A 19135-nucleotide genomic window follows, 5' to 3' on the forward strand; every position below is an offset into this window, starting at 1 on the left:
GATAGTTAACTGGAAGTTCACAGCAACATTTCTCATGAATTTTTAGAGCACTTTAATGGATATTTGATTCTCGTCCCTTCTCAGCTATTCATAACTATCTTGGACTTAAAATAACTTATAGTTAATGTTTGTGGGTTTACTAGCAAATGATCCAGTTCTGACTGGATCCAGAAACCCTTTCCTGGAACACGAGGAACATCTTCGGCCAAGATTCAGCTGTTGCAGCTGATCAGTATGTCGAAAGACACTCATTGCACCGCTCTGATTCTCGCTTAGGCGACAGGGGTGCCGGGCTTGTCTCTTGTGTGAATACGGCGGTTCCACCTCATCCACACTCAGTAAACATATTTTTTGTTCCTTGTCATTAAGCCCTGACTCTGTAAATCTCAGAGCTGGTAAAAACCAGTAAACACGTACGAAGAAAGATGGTGTCTTTGCAGAGGCAGGTTAATGCGCTATTCCGTTTTGTGCTTATAATTAGGTAGTCGAATGCTGATTGCACTGGTAAGTGCTGAAATGATTTAACGTTTCTGCCCCTTGGTGATAAGGGAAAAGGTAGCATGCGGTCTGGTGGCAGAGTATACAAGTACATTAAATACCGTGTGAATGAAATTAAAATGGTAACTTTGGAGTAAAAATGGGTGTTAAAGGCATTGTCTGTGGAAGATGTGAAAAACTGCTTTCATGTGAGCCAAGGATATACAATTTCAGCCTTTTTACTTACCCATTCACACTTACTCCTGAATGCAAGACATTCAGACAAGCAAGTAAGTGGATGCTGAATGCATTCTGAGCAAGCAGGAAATGACAGGCTTTTTTGTCTTCCCAGAGGTTTCTTACATCCTGTAGTGAGCAAGGGAATATCAATGACCAACTTAAAGAAGAAAGAAGTTGGAAGGGTTCTGTAAAGACTATTTTGGAAGAAGCCATGGCTAAAATATTTATCTAACAATTTAATACAGCACTTCAGAACTGGCCAGTAGACCCTAGCACCTTTGAACTGGAGGTGAGCTGCCTCTCACTCCCTCACCAGCTGTCTCTTAACCTGCTGTATGTATTGATGCCCTTGTGCTCTGAGATGGGAGTGTATATTATCTTCGGTCTTGTGTCTTCTAAATTGCTAGGCTCCAGGAGCCAGAAATGGGCACGTCTTTGAATCCGCTGAACTACTTGAGACTGGAGTGGAGTGATTTCGATGGACATTAAAACCTAATCAGACTTTGCTTGCATTAGTGACTGTCCGTCACTGTCAGGTGGTAGCCCTTGACCTGGTGGGCCACTGTGATCTGCGGTCACTGTGCTCTGTGGTCTCTTATTCCCAATTTTTGGCGAGTTCAAGCTGAAGTTTTTCAGGCCTGCAGCCTGATGTGGCTCCCTCGCTTGGTGGTGGCTGTGAAGTGTGGCTCCTCAGTTAGCACAGCCTGGTACCTGGACCCTGCACCTCTCCTGCGAATGCAGTCTGTGAAGAAACTGAGAGAGGGACTCAGATAGGCTTACCTCTTGGCTTTGCTTTTCTTCGCGTGGAGACCAGAAGAGACACTGGGGGGAGGGGGCACCATTCCTTAAGGTCTCAGGTCTCTAAGACCTGTACTTAAATTTGTGTGTGCGCACAGAGCTTTCAGAATCAGTGTGCGTTGCTTTCTTTTACAGCATTTCCCTTTTCACAAATGGCCGGCTTCCATTTGCACTTCAGATATGGAGAGCTTGAGTGAGCCCCCAAGCCTGGGTAGCTGGCAGCTAGCTGCACGAAGGTCTGAGGTCTGACAGCCCCTGGTCTGTGATACTGAAGACCAGCAGCCATGCCCATGGCACTTTAACTATCCTGGAGGACAGGAGGGCAAGTCCTTGCTTCTCACCATGGAGTGGCTGTGAGGCCGAGATGCCATCAGCAAAATCCTGATGTGCTTTCAGAAAACCACAGCACTCGAAGCTGCTGAGCAGGGCTGGGCGTGACTCAGCTCCCAAGAAATTGTACAGAAAAGCCCCTGGTCTTATTAAAACACACAGCTAGAACTGAGGTCCTTGATTAACTTACAAAACAAAGAGGAGGATTAGGTCAGCAGAGTGTACGTGGGAATGGATTTACTGGCTGATTTTTATTATTACTATCTGATTTGGTTAATTTTGTGAAAGTCATGAGCAAAAGGATAAGGGCGAAGTTCCTTCCATTCCCTTTATTAAAAAAAAAATTCTCTAATTTAAAAAGCTTAGGGACAGGTAAAAATATTTATGGAAAACCTTCTTTGGGCTTGGTTTGTTCAAGGTAGCAAGATATGCCGGAGCGATGTTGTCTGGTAGTGCTTTCTCCTCTTTCCTTCAGGTTCTCTTATCCATAGTACCTAACAGTCCCTCTTAGCAGTGCCAGTCTCTAAATGTGTAGGTTCTCCTGGGTCCTTGAAAGCACGGTCCTTCGCAGGAGCCCTGATTCTATATGAGACCCCCCCCCCAGATGTCAACATCTCAGTTGCTGAAGGGGAGTTACAGGTGGGTGATATTCATTCAAGTTGTTTTTGGTCTTCCAGTGTGTCTCAGACTGAGAGATACTTTGACAAAATACAGTAAAAATGAAATGTTAGAAAAAAAATTAAAGCCATGCAAAATATGTGCTGTAGTTTTTTTAAATTAGATTTTAATAAAATTACTTATGCAGATTGCTACAAATGTTTCTTTTTTAAAAGATTTATTTTATTGTTTATTCATACAAGAATGGGGGTGTAGGCCAGAGGTGCAAGGGGTAATAAGAGGATTCACCAGAGACAGATGGGGAGCAGAATAGGAGGATCTACTGAAATCCACTGCTGAGGGGAGCAGCCAGGAGACAGGAGGGGTCTGCCATGCCATGTGGGTCAGCTCCCAGGCTGGGATTGAAGTCAGGCGGCTGTGGCTGTCTTGAGGAGACTTTAACCCCTGTGTCACCAGGGAAGCCCAGATTGCTGCAAGTGTTTCAAAATGCTTATTCTCGGTTTTTGTCCTTATTTGCTGCAGATTGAGAGTAAGCCGTTTGCAGACTGGCACTCCTCTAATGGAACTTTGAGGAGGACACATTTAAGTATTTGTGCTTTTTTCCTCCCCCTTTCCTTTTGCTTCCTTCCTTTCTTCCTTACCTTTTGTTTAGTTTAAATGTCCTACAACATGGTAAATTTGAACTCCTTTCTTGTTTTATGCTTCTAAAAATCAGGGAGGCAAAGCTTAGATTTGTTGAACATTTATTATATCCAGATTCTGTATTAAGCAATTTTCTGGGTTTCCTCATTCACTCTTTACTGGAATCTTCGCAGACAGATCCTGTTATTGTTAACCCCATTTCAGTGATGAGGACCCGAAGGCCCAAGAGGTTAGGTGATGCCTCCCTAGAACTCTTCTTGTTGGTTTGAGTTCAGTAGAGCCCTTAATCACATAGGCTTTAAATTTCAGTTGTAGACTAAAGCTGTGTTGGGGAAAGCAGTGAGTTTGCAGGTGTATTCAAATGCGGAAGGTAGTGGAAGTGTAAAATAGACATGCGTCATTGATTACTTATTCAGAGCACAGCAAGAGAAAGCCCCGTTGTGCCAGAGAACGACGTGCCAGCTTCTGAGTGGACTTGGTGGGCACTGTGCTTACACAGTCGTGGCAGTGCAGATGCTGGAGGAGCGGCTAGGGCGTGCTGGGTACCTGCCGCTGGTTTGGGCGGGGGGAGGGGAGCTTGCTGCCAGGCCACACCTGCCTCAGTGCTTGCCGCCTGGTGCTTGGTTTTTGCCTCGGTCCTCTGGTGCTTAGTTTTTGCCTCGGTCCTCTGCTCTCGGAGCTGCGGTGTGATTTACTATCTAAAGCACAGCCTGTTATTTCTCAGGCTTGCTGCCCTACAAGTACATGGTAAAGGGTTTCTGTGAGATTCTGGAACAGCTTTTAGTTTTGAAATATCAAGGCTTTGTGCTTGTGAAAATAGGTTGTGTTCAGCTTCTTGCTTGATCATCTTTCTTTGCTTTCTGAAGCCAAACTTGAGCTAGAAGAATGATGCTTAAAGCAATTCAAAGGGCACATCAAGATTTTACTGTAATCCTAAACTATTGATTGTTGACTTATTTGTAGGTTTAATGCAGACCCATTTCCTTACTTAGCGTCTGACTGGCCATTAAGCCCTGGCAGTGTGCCGGAATGTGGAAATCTTGCATCTTATAACAAGATTTGACTGTCTAAGGGTATTATGTGTGCTTGGTTTTTAAAGATACAGACAAGGCCCTCAACTTTGTGTTTGTACTCCAGAATACAGAAAGTAATTTCTCTAGAGCAAAATGACTGTTTTCAGGAGATAGCTTGAAAGTGAGCAGTGGCTTTCAGCAGCATGTTGATACCTGAAGTCATGTAAATTGGTGCCCTTTGTACTCAGTGGCCCTTGTAAATGAAGACAAAACAACGTGACAGAATCACAAAGGGAAGAGCCTAGGCGTTTCCCAGGGAGCCACCCTACCCTCCCATTTAAGGGAGCCCGGCCTGCCCTGTGCCTTTCTCCTGGTGTGGAGCTGCCTGCGAATCTGGCGGAGGGGCTGGCCCAGGTCCTGGTCCGGACTGCAGAGAGCTGGGCCAGCGTGAGAGGAGAAGTAATCATGGGTTGTAAAACACTTCTGTCCTCTTTCACCCCCTGGTATCTTCTGACTAGAATAGAGGTTGAGCCCTCACCTCTTGAGTGAGCACTGATGGGAAGATGGCAAGGCACCGTAAGAGTAGGGATTTTGACAGTGTTGCGAGAACTGCACGACTTCCTGAGGGAAAGTTCACTTTCCCCACATCACAAAAGTAAGCCTGTAGCAACTTTCTTGACTGCTATCTGGCCCCTCAAAGTTGTCAGAAGAGCCACCTTTGAGGAGCATTGAGTTTGGGGTCTGGCTGCCGTCTGGAGTGGTCGCTGCTGATGGGAACGCGCGTTTCTTTCCTCTTGTCAGTGCCAGCGGTGAGGTGGCTGAGCGGCCTGCCGGGCGTGAAGGAGGAGCACAGTCTGGGCGTGGGTTGCACTGGGCCCACTTGAGAGACGGCGTGAGTTTTCTTGGCACCTAACTTGATATTTAGGGTCTTAAGAGTTTTCTTTTTATAACAAATTAGGGTTTGGGGTGAGGCTGTTGAAACTCGCTTGTCTTGAGGCGTTAAAGCCAAGGATTGCCCCTTTAGGAGCAGCCGACCCGCAGCAGGCCCCTCGGGCGCCTTGGATTCTATTGTGCCCGGAGGCCCGGAGTTCTGTCTCTGGCTGGTTTCTGTTTCCTTCCAGTCTGCTCCTCTGCCCATGACCTGAATGCTTTGCATCTGGAAAGAAGCCTCTTGGTCAGGGATTCCAGAGTGACGCCCAGACCAACATTGTTCACCCGGGGCGACTGAGAGGTGGCGCCCAGAATTTGTGTCTCCACCAACCTCTCGTTTCTGATCCACCTGGTGAAGTAGTTATATTGATAGAAGAGTCATGTAGGTAAATCCTGTTTTTCTAGCCATCTCACCAGCCTTTCAACTTAATTCATTTGTGGCCCAATGCTGACCTTCCACTAACTAGGCCAGTAACAGCCGGTGAAGAGTGCATTTGTCTTGAAGTGTTTGAAGCCACAGAGAGTTTTTGACACCCTTGTTTTTAATCTGTGTTCCATCAAGGATATAGTATTTAAAAACTTGTACTCAGAAACTTATGATTTATGATTGGTCATTGATTATTTTTTACTGTGGTGGTATTGAATCTGATACCGAGGCTGTAGCTCAAAATACACTGCTAAAAAGCAGTCAGAGCCCACAGGGGAGTGAAGAGAGAGAGACAGAGGAAAGGGAAGTGGGGGGATTAATAATCCCCTCTGGGCGAATCACCATTATCCCCTCTGGGCGCTGTGAGCGGATGTGCTGTTGCTTCTGCAAATGTCAATAACTCATGGGTGGGCTGTGCCGAAGGGAGGCCTTAAATCTGGTCTCTCAGCAGATTAACCGCACCGTCTGCCGTCAGTGGGAGCAAGAAGAGATGAAAGATGGACTTGTTTTTATTCACTAACCTCATTTTCTCTTTCTCCTTAGCGCCTCTCATTCTCATTGTCTTTCTTTACCTTTTCATTTGCTTCTCTCTCTCCCTCCCTCCCCCATGAATGAGCTGGGAGGGGGTTGGGGTCTACTGTTAATGACATTAGATTTTACTTTTTCTTAGCTGCTAGTAACAGCAGATGCCACGAAAAAAAGCAGAGAGCAGAATAAGTATTTCCTTGGAAATGTCTAAATCAGTCTGCATATTTGAAGAAATGTATTAAAATGTGCAGCCTGTGTTTTAGAAAGCATTTGAAATGGCTTCTCTTGGCTTAGAAGAGTAATCTTGCTGTATAGGCTATTGAATGTGTCTAGACTGTTCGTGCTTCATCCGTTCTTGTGGCACTTCCCTATTTTATAGCAGAGGAAACTGAGGCACTAGGTGGATGATTTGTATAGGGTTACATGCTTAAAACCCAGTTCTTTTGACTCCAATTTCAGTATTCTTTCCACTGGGATTATTTGCTTCTTGATTTCAGAAATCATATGTAGATAGGCTAATGGGATGTTTCACCAGATTCACTTGTAATAACATTCAGTTGCTTCACAGAAACATGGCAGGCTAAATTCTAAATGTAAATTTGCCAAGAAGCATCACAGTGGAAAGCTGAGGACAGTCACATTTCCTGGAGGGCTGGATAATGATTCTTGACATCCTAGAGTTTAGACTGTGTATGTTGAGTACTTCACCCTGTGCCTGACACTTTGTTGAGTACCCTAAGTAGATAGAATGTGGCCCCATCTTTATTAAATGTTCGGTGTTTTAGGTCTGCCCAGGAGCATCTGGCTGCTTGAAATGCCTGAGTAGTGACGGAAATGTTTTGGTCTTCCCAGTTGTTTGCTGGCGGATTTAGTGGTAAAAAGCATGTTAATAAAACACCACCATTGTTTTTTAAATGATTTCTACTCATGACACTGCTGGGGGCTAATGGAGAAAAGAGTGGAATGGAGAAAAAGATTTTTAAATCCACCTAATTTTCAAAAAAATGTTTTAGAATCACGAATTCTTGTGTTCCTCATGTAGGAACGGGAAGGGCAGAGAGGGCCAACCCCGACTGGGCTCGGCAGGGCAGGGCTCATGTCTGGGCCACTCAGGCAGGAGGTCTCCGGCCGGCCTGGCTGGCAGGCCCGCGGCAGGCCATGGAGGGGCGGCCCGCCCTGCCCCCCCCCCTTCGCTGGGGCACACATCCTGTGCCAGTCCTGGGGCTTTGTTCCACATTCATTACGCCCTATTTCTTATTTAAGTTTTACTCTGCTTATTTTTTTATATCTATTTTTTGAGGTCAATATCTCTGAATATAATTTTATTACATTTTGATGCCAGATTTTATTTATTGCTTTGAAGAATTCCATGTTCAACTTTATAATAGATTAGTGAGATTCCATCTCAGAAAAACTTTAAAGAAACATGTATTTGCTATCTGACCAGGTAACAAAATAAGTAGTTTTCCTTTGTTTAAGTCATTGAGGATTGAATAAACCTCAATGACTTTAGAATAATCTTTTTCTTTCTGTTGAGATATCTTTTACTATGACTACTACTTGTTATCAGTTTCTGACTAATAGTACTTTCTTGATATTAAAAGAAAAATGTGTGCAGCAAAACAGTTACATGAAAATTCAGGTTTCTAACATTTTTTTCTAAAATAATGGAATAATATAATGGACCCTGCTTCAGAGTAACCAAATTTAAACTCTAAATATCTGTGTTTATAAAAGAAATTCGGGGCAATGTCTAATTTTAGTATTTCTTCAAGTAACAGCTTTCCTACTGAATTTAAGATAGAATTTGTTTAAAAGGTTGCTATTTACAATCAACCTGGTTAAGAAATTCATCTGTTGTGTAAAGTACATTGGTAACAGGAATTAGCAAGCAAGGAGCCATTTTTTTTGTATCTACCATCATCCCCCAGAAACTTAAAATTCCATAAAATCTGGGACTCAAACACACATCTAAGCAGTTTCCCTCAGTATAGTGTCCTATAGTGCTCTGTGAAGAGCCCTCTCTGCAAGCAGGAAACCTAGATCCTGAACTCAGAACCCCAAGCTTGCAGAGACAGGCGGACACACAGGAGGAGAGTGCCTGTCACTGGAATCTGAGCCTGGAGAAGTCTGGGAAGATCCTCCTTCCTCATATGTTAATGCCTGTTCCAGTGAGTAACTGCATTTACACGGGGAGCTTGAAAACATGTTTAATGTGGAAATGTTTCTTCTGAAGTTACTTTCACCTACGTGAGTTAAATGACTAACCCACCTTACACCATATTCCCTTCCTCTTTGGCTTATTGGCTCTAGTGGTACAGGGGCTCACTGAGGCAATGGGACTCCCCTCTAGGTAGTAGGGAGTTGCCCTTGGGCAGAAAGCCTACTTGTGGGCTACCATAATAAACCTTCATGTGTTTCACTGCTGATAAAGATGTGCAGGCATCCTCTGATTTTTATTGACTGCCTAAATCCAGAGTTCCTCACAACGATACCCAAGGTGAGCTGTCACCGATGAAATAAGCAGATTGCTTCTTCATCCTTAGCTGATTTGTCAGGATAAATCAACTATAAATACCACGTAACTGACTTTGGGCCAGGACCGTCTCATTTTCCCTGAACCTCCGTGACTTCAGATGCAGCTGAGAAGGAAGCTGACTTGGGGAACTGAATATGCTGGTAATGATGCTTAGTCACAAAGGAGAGTTTGGCGTCTCTGCGCACTGGCCCAGAACCACCTCAGCATCTGTGTCACTACGTAAGATGCACTTACTCGCTCAGAGAACTGTAGAGATGTAACTGAACAGAAGCAAGTACAGTAACATTTTGCTCCTTTAAGTAGCTGCCTGAATCTACCTGGGTAGGACAGGTTAACACTAACAGAAATCAATGAAGTAGTGTCCCATTAAGGACTCTCTGGTAGGCACTGAAGCTAATTAGAATAAACATAAATTCTGGCTACTGCCCTCTGGAAGCTCATTGTCTGCTATCTGGAGAGCTAACATTCCTATAACAGGATCAAACTGTCCCAGGCAGTGTATGTGACAGGCAGAACTCAGTGGAAATGACAAGAGACTTCTAAATGTGTGGGAGTCCAGAGGAGAGGGAAGGAGGTAATGATAAGTGGATTGCAGAATCGTTTGGGACGACCTTGTGGAGCAGACTGGATCTGAATGGGCCTTGGAAGATTAAATGGGTTTAGTTTGCAGGACATAAAAGACATATGGGAGTAATAACCTGAACAAAGTCAGGGAGGTGACAGCAGAAGTTAGGTGCTAGGAAATAAAGCCTGTCAGAGAGGGGTATGCAATGGGGGGTGGGGCCGTGAGTGGCAAGCAGTGGGGCGCAGGCAGCAGTGTTGTGACAGTTGAGCAGGTCTGCCTCAGGAAGAGAGGCCCGAGGGTGTGGAGACACTTTGGAAGTTGTTTGGCCGGTGGAAGGATGCCTTCCAAAATGTTGTTCGAGGGATTTGTGAAACTCCAGCCATAGCCGTGAGTGCCAGGGCCAGGTTGGTGACAGAGAAAAAGATGCGAGCGGGATGCTTGGAAATAAACCCTCCGCCATACGTGGCACCTGGAGAACTAAGAGGGACGTTCAGAAATAATTCAGGGTTTGGAGCAAGGAGTAGGATTGTGCTGATGTCAAGGTTGAGACACCAGAAAGATGAGCTAGATCGAGAGTTGAGATTTCGTTCTGGTTTTTGATGACCTGGCAGGACATAGCCGTGGAAATGCCCCTGAAACTTTTAGAGATGGTAGAACACTGCTCAGGAAATGACGCAGAATTTTGGCAGAGCCACTGTCTAGACGTAAGAGTTGCAGCAGTGAAAAGGAGTACACGGGAGGAAACATGTAAGGCATGGGACAGCGCAGGGGACAGTCTCAGGGCCCAGAGGGGCTGGGGGAGGAGGAAGGAAGGGCGGGTTGGGAGGGAAAAGCAGGGCCTGGCTTTCCCTTGAGGTTGCTGGCAGCGACCAGTAATTGCCTGGCACACAGGCCTCTCTTTCGCTCTTAAAAGCACTTAACCACCAGTGATATTGCTTGATCTTCCCAGCATCCTGTGAGCCTGGAGGAGGGCAGGACAGAGCTCACCAGGTATCTGTAAAAGTTTGATTGGGGGTGAAGCCCTGTGTCCAGTACGGTCTGTGTATTCTCGAGCTGGACAGTCGTTCTTTTAAATGTGGCTATTTTTTCTAGTGATGATTATTATCTTCAGCCACAGAATTTCAGAGCTTACTTTTTCTTTTCTGCAGTTTTATTTATTCTTTATTAATGTAATAAATGTTTAATAGTTAAAACACCAAACAGAATACTACTAAAAAATATCTTCATCCATGGTGTGCTTCGAGCATGGACCTGAGGAAATTTGCACCATCTTACCCCCCCCCCCCAGTCCCAGCAGTCCTTCAGATCAATTAATTACATGAAGGAAAAAGCCAAAGAGAATTTGAAATCTGGATATCTTAGCTTGGAAGGTGTATTTCTACTTTTTAAGAAAAAAAAAATTTCCGTCTTTTATACCTGTACTTCGCTGAGAAGTTTTTTAGTGGAGGAACTGGGAGAACCCATAAAGAGATGGAAATAGAAAAACAAACTAGACACCATTCTATATTTTAAGATTCTCATTATTGTAAATTCTAAGGAACTATCTAAGGGCATGCTTTGTTGCAATTTTGCATGGAACATTGAAAACTGAGGCCCTATGAAATTTGGAGAACTTTCAAACACACAGAGACCTTACAATACACTCTGGTTGTAGTGTGGTAAGATCCAGTTGTCTTCACGCATTGGTGTCTTTTTTTTTTTTTTTTTTAATTTATTTATTTGTGCATACAGAACTGGGGTACAGGCCAGAGACTCAGGGGTGGCAAAAGACTTCACCAGAGACAGAGTGGGGAGCAGAACAGGCAGACCTGGCGAAGTACACTGTTGAGGGGAGCAGCGGGCGGTCAGGAGAGGTCTGCCACACCCTGTGGTCACCTCCGGGGCAGGCGGGAATCGAACTCACGTGGAAGTGGTTTCAGCTTCTTAGTTTAGTGCTGTGCTTTAACCCGCTGCGCCACCAGGGAAGGCCATATTGGTGTCTTTTTTAATAGCATGAATGTAATGTGCAGGTTAGCTGCTGCTGTTCAGAAGGGTGCGGTGCACTGAGGATTCTGAAACGATGGTGTTGGTCTCCTCTGTGTTTGGCTAAGCCGGCCTATGCTAATCCTCTGTGTTAATAAATGTTGGGCCTACTTCTCTTTCACTTTTGGGTGCTCAGGACTATGAAACCAAATAATTAACCACAATTAAACAATGAACTGTCAAATAGATATCTAGGAACGGTACACTTTATGTGTAGCAATAAAACCAGTGGAGACAGAACCTCCCTTGCAAGATGGCTTCTTTTCCACACTTTTTCAACCTTTGTGCACATATTCAGGTTATGGGGCTGCTAGGTTAGGCAGGTCAGTTCACACTCCTCAGTACGTCTTTTGCAGCCAGAATATTCTGCAATTTATCTGGTTTCCTTGGGATTCTCATAGATTGGCAGGAAGAGTCTGAACTGGTTTACAATCTATTCTAACATCACACTGACAAGGAAAGGTATTGTAGTAGTGACTCCTGAGGTAGGTAGGTTTTCTGTTTTGTTTTTTAGCAATTAAAGGTAGTTTTTTGTTTGTTTGTTTGTTTTTCCCCCCTTTCTTGTCACTCCCCTGTAGTGAATTTCAGTTGTCTTCCTGAGGAGTAGGTTTTGATCATCAGTGAAATGGTTTCACTCTAACCACACTTAGGTCTTTTTCCCCTGCCCCCTCCATCCCTAGGCAAGATTCCTATTGCTGTCTGTCCACCCTGCGCCAATACAGTGTTTATTTGATCAGAAACAAAAGGGTTTGCTTCTTGTAAGGATTCAGAGAAAGGTCCCCCTGGATTGCCTTTTGTTCTGTAATTGGAGCATAAGCTGAGTCTGGCTAATTTCAAAGCTACCCCCAACATCTATCTCCTTCTCTCTTCCTCCATGCAATGTCTGAGCTGCTAGTGGTACCTGGTGTTGGGTCTGCATCAAAAAAATAAGCTTGAATTGTTGAATGTTAGCTACAGCTACTGTGACATCTGAAATGGCACCCAGTTAATTTTAAGTTAGGCTAAGAAATAAAACTAGAAAGCTCTTCAGCTCCATAGCACTTGTTAACACATTCACCTCCAAATTACGCATTTGGTGTTATCACAGTGAATAAAAGAAAGGAAATCATGAGTTGATTTTTATGTTAGTAACGTAAGTTTTTTCATTGTTATTCACTGTACAGACGCAAGTGTGTTCCTTTGTCCATTCTTTTTAGTTTGGCTTTTTAAAAAATAAGGCAGAAACATCAGAATATCTCAACTGTAAGCATTTAATTTGCAAAAATTCTGATTTAAAAAATGTAAGTTAGCTATATTAATTTTTTTTTAGCAATGAAGCCTAACTTGGTTGTGCCTCTTTAACTAATAAAATGAGTAAGAGTCTTAAGTAGTCAAATCCTAGATGCTAAGTAGCCTAGTTAATATTTGTATAAAAATACATTTTGAACTTGGCAAATATGTGTTCAGCCTCTGTGATATAAGTGTTGGTTTTGCAACCAAAAGATTGTAGTCATAGGGTTTGTGGGATTTGTTTTTGGAAATGGAATAGTCTTTTCATTCCTCTGCAATCTGCACTATACTGACGGTCTGCTACCTGCCTGGCCCGACTTTAATCATCTGGCGTCTGATTCCTAGTGTGGCTTCATCTTTGCTTTTTCACAAGCTCCCCTAGAATTGCCCAGTTGTTTGCTGCACCGAATTTCTTTTAGTAACAATGGGAAATACATGTTAGTATTTTAAGAGTCTTTAATTTTCAAGTTATGCATTAAAACATGGAGGAAAAAGATCCCTTTTGCAGGAGCACTTTTAAAACCACTAGTGTACAATGAGAATACTCATTACTTACACATCATATATTTCCCCCTAAATGTTGTACAAAGAAGTGACAGTTGAGCTGAGCATATGTTAATAAAAGGTCTGCATTTTCCTGTGTCACTGACAGTTTCATTGGCTGTATATTCCTGAAATGCAAATAACCTTGGTTTTGTTCAAAGCTATAATTAATCTGAATAGTTATTTAAACAGTATCGAAATCTTTTAACTACTGAAAGGCCAGATACTTAAGGTGGTCAGCGTGTGAGGAGGATAATGCAGTTGACGCGGGCAGTGATCTGGGAGCTTGTGTGTGTTGGATCTACACATTCTGTAGGCTAAAATGGCAGAAGCTGTCTGCTGCTGTATAAAATCTTTTAACTACCATTTATTTTAGCATCATGGCATGTGCAAATTCCTGCTGCTCAGTTAAGGGACCAGCTTCACAACTGGTGTTACAATCTGTGGCCACAGCACTGCATCACAATGCAGCAAATGCATTTTCCACATTAACCAAACATGACAGCTGAAGCGATTATTAACCTTGCAAGATGTCGGAAGTCATCAAAAATTCACATCAGAGTAATTGCAGTGGCTTGGGTTGAAAAAAAGTATCATAGCATTTCTTGCCTACATGTGGTCTCACCCCTTCTTAAATCTTAACTTGGTACAGTCCGTTAACAATAAAATACCCTTCTGTAACCTATAAACTGTTACTCCCATCAGTTTGTGCCTTCAGACTGATGACTGACTTCTCTAAATTTGCGTGGAGCAGCAGGGATGATGCTGCTGTGCCCCAGGGGCTTCGGTGCACCCTTTTTAGGGGACCCTGCAGTCTCATTGTCTAATTGACTCTTTAGTGCTCCAGTCATGTCAACATTTGCAGGGTGTGCTCTTTTCCTTTTTCTTCTCTCTCTCTCTCCCTCTCTTTCCCTCCGCCCTCCCCTCAGTTCCCCCTTTCTAATTCTGTCTGTTCGGAGTGGGAAAAACTTGAGCACTGGTTCCTGCAGAGCTCATCCCACATAGAAGGCTTGGAAGAGCTGCGGTGACCACCAGCATCCATCAGTCTTTAACTCCTTAAATTTGAGAGCTGCAGGTAGGATTGCCTGTGTATTTTAAAGACGTGTGACGGCAAGGCGCCCTGGCAAGCAGTGGGCAGCGTGTTGTTGTAGAACCTCGAAAAGCAAGGTTTTGGTTGTTTAAAAATTGGGGATAAATTCAGAAGCATTTAACTCATGTCATATGAAAAGTACTTTTTCTCCTGAGAATTGTTCCGATATGTGCCTTGTCATTGTATTATTTTTTCCTCAAAGGAAAAAAAAAAAATTGGGTGGGGCAGAGAAGTATTTGCTTAAGGATTCCAGTAGTGGGTTATTTAGAATGTTTGCAGACTTCCTCTTTAGGTACTAATGTGTACTTTGGGATTTTTTTAAACGGTGAACATGAAGTGCAGATTTATACAAGAGGTGAAATATGAAAATGGAATTTCTTTTCTTTGCTAGAACCAGATCCTTCTTTGGGATTGTAGGTGTTGTGTGTGTAGGAAAGAATTTAGTCATTTATATTTTGTTTTAGGGAAAGAGTAGTATTCTAGGTATTTGGAGTCATCTCCCAGGAATTGATCTAGCATAATACTTTACATGTGAAAAATTAAGTCGTAGGGTTAGAGATGTGAATTCTTAGGTATCATCAAGTGTTGACAATTTACATTGATAGTTAGTTTTCACTTATTAAATTCATCCTCAGAAGAGTCTGATGTGAGCCCTTTAAGTATATGTTAGATTTTGGTGTAGAGAAAACTTCCTAAGTCATGTAAGCATTATCAGGAGAGAAATAAGATTATAAATATTGCCTATCACACTTGTGAAACCTTGATTAATATTGGAGATAAAATGCTTTTAATTCAGCATTTTAAATTCAGCTTGTTTGTTGTCTTCCCTTGAAAAAATAAAACCACAAAATGCCAAAGATACGTGGCTTTTTATCCCAAGAATGCATTTGTATCTTGGGACCTGTGGGGTCTGGGCTTCTTCCCGAAGCACGGACTTGGAAATTGCTCACCTGGCTGAGAGATTGAGCTCCCTTCAGAGGTGTGGGACTTTCTGCACTCTTAACAATAGGACGACTTGAGCAGTGTCAAGTGGGGATGAAGGAGAGCTGCTCAGGCAAGGAGAGGACTCTGAGAATTTCACTCTTCTCAGCATGGGAGGTTCAGATTTACCCACGACTCTGTTTCCTTTAAAAACTCTGACCGGGTGCAGCATTGCAAAGAATTGATTTCTGAGATGAGACAATAAGCTGTGGTTTGCATTTTGTAAAGATGGAGGAAACCTCTCACACTGACCCTGTATGGGAGATGACTCATTTATTCCTGTCTTGGTACAGTTGCAAATTATTTTCCTTTGTCTGAAGTGGGTGGATGCCAGCGCCTTCATCAGAGCTCCTTAATTTAATGTATGGAAAATGTCTCAGCCACCATTTTTAACAATTAGCTGTATCATGGTTGAGGTGAGCTGGGTTCTGAAGCAGCTGCAGAGCTGGCTCATTTACATTAGGTTCCATCGCACAAGAGCTTTGTTACTGTAAAACTCAGAAATAAATTTGCACACTGCATTGAAGAGTTCTCTAGGAGGGTGGAGAACATTCTCAGAAAGAAAATGGAATCCTTTTGTCTACAGTAAGTATTTCTCACATATAGTGGCGAGAGGTTGGAAATTTGTCTTTGGTTGAGGGGACAAGATGACTTTAAAATGAATGCTGGAATATTAAAAGTATGACAGATTTTTTGATGCGTGTTTTAATGTATGTGTTAGAAACCAAGTGTGATAGATATACTTGAAAATCAGGTTTTTGTGAATGATTTTAGCACATGCTTTCAATTAATTATTCATTGATAATTTAAGTTAATGAGAAGTATGAGTTTATCACTAGCCAAAAATGAGGAAGAGAAGAAACCCAAGAATGCTATATTTAAGAGTGTTCAGGCAGCGTTTCACTGTATTTTAAAGTGTGTTTTATGTTCTTGAGAGAATTGCTAGATTTTAGTTTAGTTTTTTTTTTTTTAAAGAAAACTCTCCCATGCAAATGATCTGTAATGGCTGATTAAAATGCACAAGAAAGCATGTTTTAACAAAATAAGACTTTTGTCTTTAAAAAATAAGTAGATGAAGACTTTCCTCTCATTCATGGAGATAATTTTTAGTGCCTTCATTTAATTAATAGTTGTGACTTTAAAGCTACTTGTGGAAAACTCTTGTTTGTGATTGTAAGCTTAGAAATCTTGATGCTTAAAATTAATTGGATTTGACTCGGCTTATTCCTTTGTTCCCTTATGCTGTTACTAAGAGGAAACAAGTGGATTTTGACTTTGACTTGTGTGTCGATCTTTTTAAAGGCCCTTAACCCTGAAGAATTTATAGTAAATGTGTTTCATAGTAAACTGTATCATGGAGAATTTGCTCAAAATGCTTTAGTAGCTGCTTTCAGGAGTTGAGTCTTCGTAGAATGTGGTATCTGAGGGGATTTTCTACTTGACATCAAATTTACAAAGCCAGCTGTTTTTCCAGGTCCCTTTGCATTAGCTGTTGTTGATTCTATTCCCTCAATGCTGTTTTCTCTAATTAATACATGTTTTTGAAAGGAGGAGCTAGAGGAAGATTTTTCCTATTAGCCTTTTCATTGAAACAGGAAGACCCAGTTGCCTTAAGCCCTGTTTAGAACCCTACAGAGTCCATAAAATCGTGTTTCAATCATGCTTGCAACCTAAGGATCTAGATCTCAACATAATTGTTTTAATGCTAAGAGGGACATTTCATCTTTTGATGATTCAGGTATATGATAGACTGTAAAGGAATTCTTTTCCCTTGATATATTACAAGACTTGTACCTTGCAATAAAAGAGTTTTAGGGCAACAGATTAGAACTCCATTTTAATTGCAGCTTTGTTTGATAAAATGTTAGGGTGCGTGATAAGGAGGGAATCGCAAAGATTGCCTTTGAAAATTTCAAGCTAAGCCTGGTTAAATGCTGATCTTTCCACTTCCTGGCTGCATGTAAGCCGTGTGCTGGTGCTCGCGGGAGGTGGCAGGGGCCTTGTTTCTTCCCATTTTCTTTGCCTCTACCATGGTCTACTCATGTTTGACTCCTGGGAAGAGATTCTCCTTTCTGGGACTTGTAGTAGGGTATCTCTGATTTATTTCAATCTTCAAGTGCTTCAGTTTCCTCATGAAACTTTAGCCTGGTTGGTAGTGGAGTCAGGAGCTGGTTCTTTTTTATACAGAAAAACATCCCTATCAGACTTTGGAATGCTCTAGCAGGACCATCATGTAGATAAGCAAGCGTGTCGGCCAAACCACTGGGAACATTCTGTGGCACTAAGATGGCAGCGAGGAAGAAGTAAAATGGAGTCACCAGAAACACTGTGATGAGAGGTGGACTGTGTGAGTTCGTTTCCTTCAATCAAGTTTGAAGACGCCTCTGGTGTCCCTGCCTTGCTAATTTTTAGTTAGTTTTTGTTCTTTTAGAAGGGTTTAGAAGTTTTGTTCTTTTAGAAGTAAACAGTTAGCACTGATCTCTGGATAGCTTCTGAATCTTGCCTTTGAGAAACTGATGACAAATAAAATCTATTAAAATAAAATTTAACTAGATATTTTATATCTAGTTATATCTATTCTGAGATTCTTGCTTTGCCCCCCCCCCCTTTAAAATAGAAACTTCTTCCATTGTAGTATAGTTCTTCAGAAAAGAGAACATTATTCTTCTTTATGGCAAGTTGATACCTGCATGGCTATGAAACGATATCATTTATCTTTGATTCTGGTTTTTATTCTAGCTCTTTGTGGGTTTGGTTATTTTCTATATGTAATATATGTTGACTATTCTCAAGCCAAAGTTTGTATTTTTTGTGTGTGTTTGGTTCATGGTCTGCAGTACTTTTAGAAGTAAATATAACAATAATAACAATTTTGATTTCTTAACTCTTCCCACCTGTCACTGAATTTCTGGAGATAGACTTCGAGTTTATTTCAGACAACCAGCTCATTTTGCAGTTAAGTAAAACAAGATTTATTGTAGGTAAGCAACTTTTTCAAGGTTGTACATCTGGGGAGCAGTTCATTTCACCCTAAATCGAAAGCCACATGGCTCTTCATCTGTGCTGTGCCCTGCTTCTGTCTGCATTTGACTCCACCTCTTTCTCTTTGTGGGTTGACTGATCACCCTTGGATGTAATAAATTGAGCTTTCAGCAGAACTTTCGTCTTTGCTTTAGCGATCTGACACACAGATACGCTGCTTTTCCGTCTTGCCAGAAATGACTTAGTGAGCTATGGCTGGAGCCTTCTGCCTGGGCCCTGCTCTAGTGATACTCACTACAAACAAACACTAGAAAATAACCTACCTTACAAGCCAAGTTTTAGGCCCATTGTGTGGGCTCCTGGTGCGGATGAGGGTGAAGGGTTTAAGGTCCCGACCAGTGGGCGGCAATTTTGTATGCAGTAACTGACCGTGTGTTCGCCACTCCAGCTAAGCGGTGTTCCCTGTTTTCCAAGTACCTGTGGTGGCTGGTGAGTGGTGCATCCTGCAGTATTCTCTCAGCAATGACAGGGCAAAGTCAAAACGTTTACAAACTTAATTAGGCTTTAGAGAGAGTGTGAATCCCAAGTCCTGCTGACAGAGGAGTGCCGTGACAAATTCCCCGTAAGCCAACATGAAGTTATCAAAGAGAAGGCCCCTTGTTTGTTCCAGCGGTCTGAAATAAATTTTTGAGAAGAATGCCCAGATAAGAAGAAACCGCAGCAGAGCCAAAGCCAGGTGCCGCCCATGATGCTCGCGCTCCGGGCCGTCGGCCTGCATTCTGCACAGCGGGAGGAGCTGCGGCTTTCAGCTGCAGTGAAAATGACGGTCAGCGCGGGGGCAGCCTGCGGGCACGCGGCGCCCAACATTGTCTTGACTCAAGCCTCTCTGCTTGCCGTGGGACGAAGCTGGTCCAGTGGAAGCCACGCGGCAGGAGCTGCCCAGCCCATCCAGTGGGGCACACCCTCAGCACACCCTCTGCTGTCCGTTCCTTCGCTCAGCCCCCAGATCTTGCTTTTGTTTCCTTTTTCCAAGGGAAAGAAAAGACTAGATCTGACAAAGCAGAGACCAGTTTTATCATTATTATTAAAAAAAGGAAACAGGCCCTCCCTGGTGGCGCAGCGGGTTAAAGCACAGCACTGA

General features: G+C 42.8%; 1 protein-coding gene across 5 annotated transcripts in view; it reads left to right on the forward strand.

Moving 5' to 3' along the window:
• Positions 1 to 19135, forward strand: part of NUP93 (nucleoporin 93kDa) — a 93536-nt gene that overhangs the window by 25811 nt on the left and 48590 nt on the right. The window contains exon 1 of one of the 5 annotated variants that reach the window (XM_004693584.1): positions 13596 to 14016. The exons of 3 other annotated variants lie outside the window; for them this stretch is intronic. The gene's annotated coding sequence lies outside the window, so the exon portion shown is untranslated. Of the gene's footprint in view, positions 1 to 13595; positions 14017 to 15148; positions 15598 to 19135 lie in introns of those variants that run through there. One more of the 5 variants, XM_004693585.2, reaches the window with a different exon arrangement.

The sequence above is a fragment of the Condylura cristata genome, unplaced genomic scaffold (assembly GCF_000260355.1).
Source record: "Condylura cristata isolate star-nosed mole 26May11 unplaced genomic scaffold, ConCri1.0 scaffold00039, whole genome shotgun sequence".
In the NCBI taxonomy this organism is placed as follows: domain Eukaryota; kingdom Metazoa; phylum Chordata; class Mammalia; order Eulipotyphla; family Talpidae; genus Condylura; species Condylura cristata.